We start from the raw sequence: 9,227 nt of genomic DNA, 5'->3' as shown, positions 1-9,227 counted from the left end.
AATATATATAAATGAATAATGTAGCCCACTAAATCACAATTAATATATATAAATTAATATATATATATATATATGATATTGATATAATAAGTTCGTTGTTAGGGAAAGTTTTTTTTTTTTTTAATCCTAGTTTTTTTAAAATAAAAAAAAAGAATTAGTTAACATTTTTACAACAATTACCAATGGATCAATACTAATATGACAAGCCTAATTATGATTTATTCAAAAACAATTAAAACATATTTAAATGGAGTAAATTATATGTCTTGCAAGTAGGATAACACTACCATAAGATTTTTATGGCATCCTAACTCTATTAAAACTATATATATTTATAAGTTTTGGTATTTTTCATCACTAGTGATGATCATCAATAGGATTATTATTGAAGCAATTGTTAATTGCCAACATTTAATTGTCTATTAATTTTTATCATAAAATTTTAATTTAAAAAATAAACATTTTTAACAGCCATTTAATTTGTCAAATAAGATATGAATTTCATTTAAGATAATTGTCAATATTTAATGATAATAAATAGTTTTTTTTTATATGTATATTTCTATATTTAATTTTCCCATGCAAAGCAGTATTATTGTTGAATATGGCATGTAAAGATAAACAGCAATTGGCAAGTTCACAAAAGTTCAATGGTATAAAGGTGCGTGGCGGATTGGGTCAATTGTCTTCAAATAAAGATGGCATTGGCATCCGTTGCGTTTGCTATAACCACACCTTCCCAATTAAATTAAGAAAGTTGTCCAAACAAAATTATTTTTTTTAATTAAATTAAGAATGGAAAAACCCTAAACAACCCACTGTTATTAATGTAGCAAAAACAAAGGGTGGTCTTTTGCTCATTTGTACATTTATTGTGCCCATGACGGCTATTACATCACTCCTCAAATAATTGTCTTCTCCTTTTATTATTTTACTAGGGCTTTGTTTTACTCCCCACTTATCTTGTTAAATGCCTTCTTTATTATACATCTTTAAGATTATTGTATTTAATTAGGGGTATTTTATCAGCAGGCTTTAAATTCAAGATTTAGGGATCGTCACAAATAATCACTGCCTTGGGCTGTTCAAAGGGATTAATAATACTAAATAAAAATATTTATAATATCAACTCGTAAGTTACTTTATTATATATATATATATATATGGAAATTCTATGGTGAGGACGGTCTGTATGAGAATCGCAGTATTAATGACGATTTTTCATAGTATTAACGATGTTTTTTTAGAAAATCATCACTAATATTATGAAAAACCGTCACCAATACTGTGGTCCGCACCATAAACCAACTGTATATATATATATATATATTATATCAACAGGTTTGATCAAATAAAGGATTATTCCTATCATATCCTTTAAGGTTTGCTTTCAGACAAACCTCCTATAATTTTAAAATGCCAATCTACATCTCTAAAGGGTATGAACGGTATTAAAGCCTTTTTTATTTATAAAAACAATGCCAACAGAAATAGTGCGAATGTAAACAATTGAATAAAATTTAATTAGAATAAAATGTAACCAAATTGAAATTTAAAAATTGTATTGTCATTTTTAAATATTTGTTACTTTTATTGAGAATTAATATATTCTAATATAAAAAGGGAAAGAAAAAAAAAAGGCGATTTGAAAATAATATGCGAGCATAAGAGATTTACTAGTAGACAAACATTACTTGACAAGTAATATTTTAAATCTAAAAAATCCAGAAAGCAATTCTTTCAAGCTGGAAAATATTAAATTGTAATTGGTTTTTTGTTTTTGATTTTTTTCAAGTTAATAAACTAACAAAGAGGCTTTTAATAATTTTGAAACAAGAGGGTCGATGGAATTTAAATTCCATTGAATAAAAAATGATGAGGTCATGCAAAATTGTACAAATATTATTCAAAGTCTGGACCACCCCTCAGTCTCATCCAAGTTCCCAACAACCCTGCATGGGTGGCACGTGCGTCCCCCGTAATTGAGTAATATGATTTTATATGGTCTTCTCTGGAGTAGCCTGCATTTGTTTATCAAACTTTAAAATTCTTCCCAAACCTCCCCCATATCACCTACTGCACCAAAAATATCCACCCGCAAATTGATTTTTTTTTTTTTTAATTTATGCAATTTTAATTATTTATTATCTGTTTGACGTTTAGATATTATGTGTCAAACTACATAATACTCGGCTTTATGAGTTTGTTTGTTTGTCCTTTTTTTGCAAATAACTTGATTTATAAGTTAGCTTTTTTAAATTTCAATGAAAATGATCATTGCACATTCAAAAATAATTTTTCCAAACCAAGTAAAGTTTGTTTAATTGGTAAATTATTTATATCTATGATTAAAAAATTATGGATTTGAAACATCAAAATAAAAAAATATATATTGTAATTGATAAAAATAATAATAATATCTTCAAATTGATCAATTCCTATGCACCTCACAAATAAGTGGCATGCATAAGCCTTTTTTTTAATTATAAGATTAAAAAACTAATATTATTTGTAATTTGTGTGATAAAGCAATAAGTGATGATAATATAGCTATTTATTTGAAGGGGTTAAATTTCATACAGTTACATTAGTTTTTTTTTTTTTTTTTTATTTAAGTTCTTTCTCTTTTATGAGATATGTATTTCACCAGTAGCGATGAGAAAGAACTCATCCTCAGCATCTTATGTCAGGACCCGTCCAGAATTCCTCCTCCGGAACCCTAGACAGCCCTGATCCCAGGGAAATACCACCGAACCTTCCAACGGAAAATCCGGCAGCACCTCCCCTAAGGGATTTACTTACCACAAATTTACCTGCACTGAAAACACACTTCAAAAATATCCCCTTATTCCTCCCACAACTACAAATTGGTTCCACAAATTGCAGTACTTAAAAAAAAAAAAAATACAGTAATCCAGTGCAAAATAAATACAACAAGAGTGAAAGAAATATTACAACTGCAATAAAAGAATAACAGGGTACTGCCGAACTAAAACAGCGAGGAAGATCAAGTCCGCTCCGAGTGAACACCGACAACCTGGTACCTAGAGGAACAGAATTTAAGAATGTGAGATGCTAATCATCTCAGTGAGCGACCCTACTACTATACCATATATTATCACAGTAATAAGTATAAATAATAATTATTTGGAAATAATATTTTCTCTCAAAACCCTTACAATTCTCTCAGTTGGAAAGGTTCCCCTTTTAAAACAATTTCACAAAACCCTTTATCCATATTCCCCGAAACCAAGACATCAATTAAAAACCAGAAGCGGTAACAATTATATCTTTAATTCCAATTCAGTTTCCAAACATTTTATTTTTAAAACACAGTTCTGAAAATCATTTGATGCACCCACTATATACCAGTGGCGCCAACAGTACCCAGCGTCCCAAGGTACCGCCAGACAGGAGGTTATAGAAAGAAACCGGCATACGGTCGTGTGGCGTCCCACAGCGCCGCTGCTAACCTGGTGTCCCGGCCAAAGGGGGGTGGCCGCCCTCTCCGATGGCATCCACAGGACACCCTCATAATATCAACCGCGCGCTACTCACACCCACCTGCGCGCTAATCACAACCGTGTGCACACTAACCATATCACATATACCATATCACATAATCAGAACACCAGTACGTGCACGGTGCATCTAAAAATTATAAAATCCATAAATTTAAATCATAAAACAAATTTCACATTTTTCATAAGCATAGCGGGCATAATCCATCCGCTTGAACCGGGAAATTCTCCACAATTTCCTTATAATCCATACCATAAATTCCATGATTTTCAAATCCACCAACTCCCAAATCCATCAATTCAAATATCCACATTTTTTTTTTCCAAGCATAAATAATTTCTCGAAATATCATAATCAAATCCCATAATATTTTATGGGCATATTTCATAAAAATTGAAATCACCAACATAACCAAATATTTTCCTTGAAATATTTGAAAATCAAATCGTGCCCAATTTACCATTAAAACCACACCAATTTCAAAATCCTCAAAACCATAAAATAATTCCACATGGCATAAATTGGTGAAATACACATTTTCTTAAATCCGATAAATTCACAAATAATTCCACAATAATTCAAATAAATATTTGGCACATAGAAATTAAATTCCAAATATTTAAATCACACATTATATATTCACCAATTAAATTTCCAAAATTAATTTGAAGGTGGGTCACTCACCTTGTGCACGTATCTCAATCAAGATCCTCCGCAGGATCGACTCCGCTACTTGCACGTGCACCTAAAACATCCACAGTACCAAAACCACAAATATTAATATTTTATTCGGGTAATCCCCAAATGGGTACCCGAGGAGCGAACACCAAACGATAACTAAAATTTACGAATGATATACCGAATCGAAGCTCGAGTGATGCTAATCACAGATCCGGTCTTAATTTCCGATGATCGTACCCGACGGGGTCGGAATTTTATCGGGAAGCTTTTCGGGTTTCGGCTCCGCAATTCTCCCAAACCGTCGCGAATTGGTGGAAACGGAAGTCGGATTTGGGTTCAGGAGGTCGAACACTGCGGACTGGAGCTGGCCGGAATTTTCAGGGTACTCGCCGGAACAGTACTTTCCGGCGGCCGCCACGTCACCGGCAACCGTCGCCGGAACAGTAATTTCCGACGGTGGCCGTTTGCTGTGAAATTTTGCAGATTTGTAGATCGTGAGGAGAGCAATCCAACGGGACCGACGGTGAGCAAAACGGAGGTCGGACGGCGGAGAAATCACCGTTTGAAGATTTTCGACCCCTCGCCGGAAAACGCTCCGATCCCGGCGCGTCGGTGGTCTGATGGCCGTGATTTTTGGTGGGTAGGCCGGACTTGAGGAGAGGATCAAGGCTGTCAGGCGCGTGTACTGTTTATCGGCCGGAATAGTGCCGATTCGCGGTGGCCGGCGGTGGAGGGGAAAAATCGCCGCCAAACTTCGGACGTCCGATCCGGGCGCGTCCGGCGGCCGTTCGCCGTGAAATTTGGAGGTTTTGCCGGAAATGAGGTGGGCAATCTGGCTGGCCGGCGCGTGTACAGTAACTAGGCCGGAAAAACGTGAAAATGGCCGGCGGCCGGCGGGTCCTCTTTCTCTCTTTCTCTCTCCTCTCTCTCTTTCTCTCTCTTCTCTCTCTTTCTCTCTCTTCCCCGAGAGTTTTTCAAAATTAAAACCCTGTGTGACACTGTTCATGCCACGTGGACCACTCAGAAGCTGACACGTGGCATTTCACTGTTCACGACCCAAAAACATTAAAATAATACGGTATCCGGTAAACTTCAAACGTCCATAACTTTTTAACCGGATGTCCGATTTAAGCGTGCCGCTAGTCTATGAACTCGTATCGACGAGTACTTTACAACCATACAAGAGTCAACTCACAATTACATCACAAGAAAAAGTCAACTCCCAGCACCTTTTAGACAGTTTACACTTCAACTTGTTTTGCCCATAACTTTCAAACCGTAGCTCCGTTTTCGACGTGCTACTAGTCTACGAACTCAGGGCGTCATGCACTTCGCCACGGTACCCTGGTCAACTCGAAATTCCCACCGAGTCAAAAAGTCAACTTTGACCCCCTTCGGTCAACGGTCAACGGTCAACCTCGGTCAACGTGCACGGATTCCGGTGCGATTTGGGACGGGGTGTTACAGCCTTCCCCCCTTACAAAAATTTCGTCCTCGAAATTTCCGCACGTCACTGGAACAGATACGGGTACTGCTCACGCATCTGTGCTTCGGGTTCCCACGTTGCTTCCTCGACCAAGTGGTTCCGCCATAAGACCTTAACTAGAGGAATAGTCTTGTTGCGTAGCGTGCGTTCCTCGCGATCCAAAATCTGTACTGGCTGCTCCACATACGAAAGATCTTCCCTTATCTCTATATCCGGACTCTCGAGTACGTGCGAAGGGTCTGCAATATACTTCCGTAGCATCGACACATGAAACACGTTGTGTACTCGAGCTAGCTCTTCCGGTAACGCCAACCTATACGCCACCGGGCCAATCCTCTCCGTAACCTCGTAAGGCCCAATATAACGAGGACCCAACTTACCTCGTCGTCCAAAACGTACTACTCCTTTCCATGGAGATAGTTTTAGGAATACCCAATCTCCTACCTCGAATTCCAAATCCTTTCTACGCACATCGGCGTAACTCTTCTGTCTATCTTGGGCAACCTTCAATCGATCCCTAATGATCTTCACCTTGTCCAAGGTCATCCTTAAATACTCAGATCCGACCGCATTAGTTGTTGCAAGGAGCCTCTCTTCTCCTACCTCACTCCAACACAAAGGTGTCCGACACTGCCTCCCATATAAAGCTTCATACGGGGACATTCCAGTACTCGCTTGATAACTGTTGTTGTAGACAAACTCTATCAGTGGCAGTTGTTCATCCCAGCTACCGCTAAATTGCATAATGCAAGACCTTAGCATGTCTTCAAATGTCTGGATTGTGCGCTCTGCTTGTCCATCAGATTGTGGGTGAAAAGCGGTGCTGTAGTTAAGTCTTGCTCCTAGTGCATCAGCCAACTTCCGCCATAGTCGTGAAGTAAAGCGCGGATCTCGATCGGAGACGATGGCTAACGGTACTCCATGAAGACTTACAATGCGTTGCACGAACAACTGGGCTAACTTCTCGGGCGAAAAACGTTCTCGTACCGGTAGGAAGTGTGCCGACTTGGTGAGACGATCAATGATTACCCAAATGCCGTCGTACCTTCTAGGTGTGGAAGGAAGCTTGAATACGAAGTCCATGTTGAGTTCTTCCCACTTCCACACGGGAATCGGTAAAGGTTGGAGTAGTTCCAAAGGCTTCTGTCTTTCTGCTTTCACTTGTTGACAAATCAAACACTTTGATACAAAGTCTGCCACTTCTCTCTTCATACCAATCCACCAATAATACTTAACAAGCGTCCGATACATCTTGGTACTCCCAGGATGCATCGCATACATCGAGCTATGCGCCTCCTCTAAAATCTCCTTCTTGAGTACTGGGATATCCGGAACACAAAGTCGTCCTTTATACACGAGGGCTCCATCCCTCCTTATGGAAAATTCCGGATCAAGACCTTCTTGTACCTTGCCCTTAATTGTCCTCAACTTAGGATCTTCCATTTGGGTCTCTACTATACGATCCACCAACACCGGTCGTACCTGGAAGCTAGCCATGAGAACTCCTGAAGGATGCATATGCATTAACACCCCCATCTTCTTCAACTCCACCATGAGAGGTAGTTGGATGACTTGGACGTGAGCAAGAGATCCAGTAGCCTTCCTACTCAAGGCATCTGCCACTACATTCGCCTTACCCGGGTGATAATCAATCGCACAGTCATAATCCTTTAACAACTCCATCCATCGCCTTTGCCTCATATTTAACTCCTTCTGTGTGAAAATATACTTGAGGCTCTTGTGGTCGGTAGATCACCCGCATCAGGATATTGTCCTCTTTGGCCCAGGGTTCACACCCTCTCTCCCCCCTGGCCTCAAGGTTTTGCTCACAAAACGCGTCCTGAAGGGAGAGGTATCCACAGCCTTATAAAGACCGCTTCGTGCCCCTCTCCAACCGATGTGGGATGTTACAATCCTCCCCCCTTGGAGCCCAGCGTCCAAGCTGGCACACCGATCCGGGTACTGGCTCTGATACCACTGTAACAGCCCAGATCACCCGCATCAGGATATTGTCCTCTTTGGCCCAGGGTTCACACCCTCTCTCCCCCCTGGCCTCAAGGTTTTGCTCACAAAACGCGTCCTGAAGGGAGAGGTATCCACAGCCTTATAAAGACCGCTTCGTGCCCCTCTCCAACCGATGTGGGATGTTACAATCCTCCCCCCTTGGAGCCCAGCGTCCAAGCTGGCACACCGATCCGGGTACTGGCTCTGATACCAACTGTCAGGACCCGTCCAGAATTCCTCCTCCGGAACCCTAGACAGCCCTGATCCCAGGGAAATACCACCGAACCTTCCAACGGAAAATCCGGCAGCACCTCCCCTAAGGGATTTACTTACCACAAATTTACCTGCACTGAAAACACACTTCAAAAATATCCCCTTATTCCTCCCACAACTACAAATTGGTTCCACAAATTGCAGTACTTAAAAAAAAAAAAAATACAGTAATCCAGTGCAAAATAAATACAACAAGAGTGAAAGAAATATTACAACTGCAATAAAAGAATAACAGGGTACTGCCGAACTAAAACAGCGAGGAAGATCAAGTCCGCTCCGAGTGAACACCGACAACCTGGTACCTAGAGGAACAGAATTTAAGAATGTGAGATGCTAATCATCTCAGTGAGCGACCCTACTACTATACCATATATTATCACAGTAATAAGTATAAATAATAATTATTTGGAAATAATATTTTCTCTCAAAACCCTTACAATTCTCTCAGTTGGAAAGGTTCCCCTTTTAAAACAATTTCACAAAACCCTTTATCCATATTCCCCGAAACCAAGACATCAATTAAAAACCAGAAGCGGTAACAATTATATCTTTAATTCCAATTCAGTTTCCAAACATTTTATTTTTAAAACACAGTTCTGAAAATCATTTGATGCACCCACTATATACCAGTGGCGCCAACAGTACCCAGCGTCCCAAGGTACCGCCAGACAGGAGGTTATAGAAAGAAACCGGCATACGGTCGTGTGGCGTCCCACAGCGCCGCTGCTAACCTGGTGTCCCGGCCAAAGGGGGGTGGCCGCCCTCTCCGATGGCATCCACAGGACACCCTCATAATATCAACCGCGCGCTACTCACACCCACCTGCGCGCTAATCACAACCGTGTGCACACTAACCATATCACATATACCATATCACATAATCAGAACACCAGTACGTGCACGGTGCATCTAAAAATTATAAAATCCATAAATTTAAATCATAAAACAAATTTCACATTTTTCATAAGCATAGCGGGCATAATCCATCCGCTTGAACCGGGAAATTCTCCACAATTTCCTTATAATCCATACCATAAATTCCATGATTTTCAAATCCACCAACTCCCAAATCCATCAATTCAAATATCCACATTTTTTTTTTCCAAGCATAAATAATTTCTCGAAATATCATAATCAAATCCCATAATATTTTATGGGCATATTTCATAAAAATTGAAATCACCAACATAACCAAATATTTTCCTTGAAATATTTGAAAATCAAATCGTGCCCAATTTACCATTAAAACCACACCAATTTC

This window comes from Ziziphus jujuba, chromosome 1 (assembly GCF_031755915.1).
Source record: "Ziziphus jujuba cultivar Dongzao chromosome 1, ASM3175591v1".
Taxonomy (NCBI): domain Eukaryota; kingdom Viridiplantae; phylum Streptophyta; class Magnoliopsida; order Rosales; family Rhamnaceae; genus Ziziphus; species Ziziphus jujuba.
Note: the sequence above shows the minus strand (reverse complement) of the source record.